General features: G+C 46.1%; 1 protein-coding gene across 1 annotated transcript in view; it reads right to left on the bottom strand.

The window, feature by feature from the left end:
- Nucleotides 1-4,607, bottom strand: part of LOC111957582 (potassium channel subfamily T member 1-like) — an 86,057-nt gene that overhangs the window by 27,958 nt on the left and 53,492 nt on the right. The gene's annotated exons all lie outside the window — the stretch shown is intronic.

Here is a 4,607-nt window from a genome sequence, read left to right on the forward strand (position 1 = left end):
AAGAGGAAGGAAGCCACTACACGTGGCTGTGTAGTACGTTTACAGAGAAACAACAACAAGAATATTGGGGAGCCAAAACAATAAAATATCATAGTATATTCTTTACTTACGTTGGTTCTTAAACCAGGCACAAATTTACGATTGAGGGGGGCACATGCCCTACGCCCATGATGGGCATGACCTCTCTCTATGACTATCATTACTGGAATTGCTGGAAAGGAACAATGTGGAAAAATAAACACTATGCTCAACCAGCACATTACGCGTTCATGTGGTGGTGTGTGGTGGTGTGGGTTTTGTGAGGGGACCGGGGAGTAGATGTGAAGGGGTGGGTGGGTGGTGGGTGTGTGTGGTGGGGGAGGAGGGGTGGGGGGGGTGTGTGTGGTGTGGGTGTGTGTGTGGGTGTGGCGTGGGTGTGTTGGTGTGGGGTATCAGCGGGTGATGTGTGTGTGCTCCCTTCATGGGGGGAGTAAGGGCTGAGAGAGGTGTGCTTCATCACTGCTCACAGGCCTCACATTGCTCTTTAACAGTTTTCCCTGTTTTACATTGGCTGGGGGGGGGGGGGGTCGTATATGTCTATCCCTCACATTGCTCTAAACAGGCCCGTCTAGCACTTGCTCTAACGCAGGCCCTCACATTGCCGTGGCGAGAAGCGAGGGCGGTGGGCGGCGTCGACATGTGGGGGTGCCGTGTGGTGTGTGTGTGCTGCGTTTGTGTGTAGAGTGTCGTGTGATGTGTGGTTGGTGTGTGTGTCGTGGGGCGGCGGTGCGAGCATTGTCTAACGTTATGTGTGGTGCGGGAGGGTGGTCGTGTTGTGTGTCGTTACGTTTCGGGGGTGGGTTGACGACGAGTGCGTGTTCACCCCGGTGAGGCGGTGCAGGTCGAGCGGGGAGGGTCTTCGATCCTGTCTTTACGTGTGTGTTCATGGCGAGTCGAGGCGTGGTGCGGGAGGTGTGGCGGCCGGGGCGGTGGGGGTGGTGGATGTGGGGGGGTGGTGCGGGGGGGGGGGGGAGTGGGCGGAGGGTGCGGAGTGCGGTGGCAGGGGGGGGGTTGTGTCCCCTTACTTCCATCAGTGTCATCGATTCATCACCTTACATCATCAGTCATCTTCATCCCGCTTCACGTCAATCATGTCATCTTCATCACCTCTACCGTCATCAGCCATCTTCCATCCCCTCTACCTTCATCAGTCATCTATCATCCCCTTATGGCCATGAGTCGATCCTTCATCCCGTTACGTCATCATCATTCCTTCATCCCCTTACATCAGTCAGGTCATCTTCCATCCCCTTACGTCATCCAGTCATCTTCCATTCACCTTCACGTCACTCAGTCATCTTTCATCACCTTACATCATCAGGTCATCTTCATCACCTTACCGTCATCAGTCGATCTTCATCCCCTTACAATCATCAGTCATCTTCATCACCTTACATCACTCAGTCATCTTCATCACCTTACGTCATCAGTCATCTTGCATCCCCTATACATCATCAGTCATTCTTCATCCCCTTACCGTCATCAGTCATCTTCATCAGCCTTACGTCCCATAGGTCATCTTATCCCCTTACAGTCATACAGTCATCTTCATCACCTTACTGCATCAGTCATCTTCATCCCCTACATCATCAGTCAATCTTCATCCAACCTTACATCATCAGTCCATCTTCCATCCCCTTACGTCATAGTCATCCTTCATCACCTCTACATCATCAGTCCATCCTTCATCCCCTTACAGTCATCAGTCATCTTCATCACCTTACGTCCATCAGTCACTTCATTCCCACTCGTCACATTCATCAGTCATCTTGCAGTTCCCCTCTACGTCATCAGGTCATCTTCATCCCCTTACCGTCACAGTACGATCTTCATCACCTTTTACAATTCATCAGTCTCCTTCATCACCTTACGGTCAGTCAGTCAATCTTCCATCACCTTACTTCATCAGTCAATCTTCAACCTTCCCCTTACATCATCAGTCATTTCTTCATCAACCTTGACCGTCATAACAGTCATTTTCTTCCCATCACCTGACATCATTCAGTCATCTTCATCCCCTTACGTCATCAAGTCATCTTCATCACTCTTTACGTCATCAGTCATTCTTCATCACCTTACATCATCAGTCATCTTCATCCCCTTACGTCATCAGTCATCTTCAGTCACCCTTACGTCATCACTCATCTTCATCCCCTACATCATCAGTCATCTTCATCCCCTTACGTCATCGAGCATCTCCATCGCCTACCATTCCGACACGTCCCCCCCCCATCTTCATCCTCCTTACACGTCATCAGCTTCATCATTCATCCCTTACGTCATCAGTCATCCTCTCATCCCCTTACTTCATCAGTCACTTCATCACCTTCGTACAGTCAGTCAGATCATCTTCACCCTTACTCATCAGTCATCTTCATTCACCTTACGTCATCAGTCGTCTTCATCCACCCTTACATCATCAGTATCTTCATCCCCTTCGTCATCCAGTCATCTTTCATCACCTTACGTCATCAGTCATCTGTCATCCCTTACTCATCTCAATCCTCGCAATCAGTCATCTTCATCCCCTTACTACCGTCAGTCATCATCGTCTCATCATCTTACTACCTACGTCATCAGTCATCTTCAATCCCCTTACAGTCATCCAGTCATCTTGCATCACCTTACGGCAATGTGAGGGCCTGTTAGGGCAATGTGAGGGCCTGTTAGAGCAATGTGAGGGCCTGTTAGAGCAATGTGAGGGCCTGTGACAGTGATGAACTACTAGCTATCATGAAGAGACTGATACCCTTTTCACATTACTGTCTCCACCTGAACCGTAATGTGCTGGTTGAGATATTTTATTTTCACATTGTTCTTTCCAGCACAGTTSCAGTAACTATAGTCAGAGAGGTCATGCCCATATGGGGCGTAGGGGCATGTGCCCCCTCAAATTTGTCCTGTTAAAAACGTTAATGTAAAAATATATATATATTTTGTATTTTTTGGTACAATATTTTGTTGTTGTTTCTCTGTAATACTACAAGCCACGTGTAGTGGCTTCCTTTCCTCTTTACCATAGCCACTGCCCAAGCCTGAAGCGGGCTTGTTTCGGGCGCATACAGTCCACACTCAACGTTTCCAAACGGCCAAACATTCAATGAGATCCAGGGATATGGTGCAACAAAAAATGTTTATTCTTCTTATATCTAACAAAAAAGTATTCTCCAATCAACTTAAAGCAGAGATTACTTGAAATGCAAATACATAATATGACCTGTCTGTATGTCTGTCTGTCTGGTCAAAAAACTATACCGCTCCCGCGTCTAGCAAGGACTCCCTCCCCCGAAGGCCCAACTTCCTGCCTTTATCCTAACACAATTAACACAGTACAATGAATGGGCAAGAGGGGGGGCCAAAAACTGAGTTACACTAACAACAAATGAATATATCTCAATCAGGTAAATATAAATCATAAKGGTACGTACCTATTATTTCATCATATACATTAATATTTAATATATTTACACAAATGTACATGGAGCTCAGTATGTTCAGTCTTTTATACAAATATGTCCAAATCGGCTCTAARACCACGTATCAATTGTATGAAGTTGGCTTTAGCTAGCCCAGATAGGTTACCAATCTCCCAACCTCATAACTAGCTACCAAGAAGTCACTCTCACTCAGTTATCTCCCCTCTCATTGTAATTCCCTGACTTGATTTACAACTCAGCACCTTTCCTTGTCTTGATTGACAGCTCCATCTGGCTAAACAAATTGTATCTGACCTTTTATGAGCTTGTAACTCCTGCCATCTAAATCTCCAACCAATAATTACCTTGTAAGGTCATCCCAACACAGCAATTACTCTCTCTCTCTCTCTCTCTCTCTCTCTCTCTCTCTCTCTCTCTCTCTCTCTCTCTCTCTCTCTCTCTACAAGAGTCACTTCTCACTCAGTTCTTCCCTCGATTGTAATTCCCTGACTTGGTATTTAACCAATCAGCACCTTTCCTTGTCTTGATTGACAGCTCAATCTGGCTACAACAATTTGTAATCTCGACCCTTTTATGAGCTTGTAATCCTGCATCCTAAATCTCCAAGACAAATAAATACCTTGTAAGGTCATCCACACACGCAATTATCTCTCTCTCTCTCTCTCATCTCTCTCTCTCATCTTCTCATGTCTCTCTCTCTCTCGTCTCTCTCTCTCTCTCTCTCTCTTCTCTCTCTCCATCTCTTCTCTCTCTTCTCTCTCTCGTCTCTCCGTCTCGTTCGTCTCTCTCATCTCATTCTCTCATCATTCTCTCGGTCTTTCAACTCTTCCTCTCATCACTCTCTCTCTCACTCTCTCATCTTCTCTTTCTCTCTATCTACCTTTTACACTTTAATCAATTCTGAGTGACTTCAGAGAAAAAACGAATTTTATTGGAGTTGTCTTTTCCCAAAAACCGTGTCACCATGTGGACATAGTGTCATGATGCCCTGACCTTAGTTATATATGTTTTCTGTGTTATTTTTGGTCAGGTCAGGGTGTGACTGGGGTGGGTATGCGTGTTTTTATTTGTTAGGGTTTTTTGTAGATCTAGCGGTTTTCTGTAAGTCTACGTATTGCTAGTCTATGTGGC

The sequence above is a fragment of the Salvelinus sp. IW2-2015 genome, linkage group LG33, assembly GCF_002910315.2.
Source record: "Salvelinus sp. IW2-2015 linkage group LG33, ASM291031v2, whole genome shotgun sequence".
NCBI lineage: Eukaryota > Metazoa > Chordata > Actinopteri > Salmoniformes > Salmonidae > Salvelinus > Salvelinus sp. IW2-2015.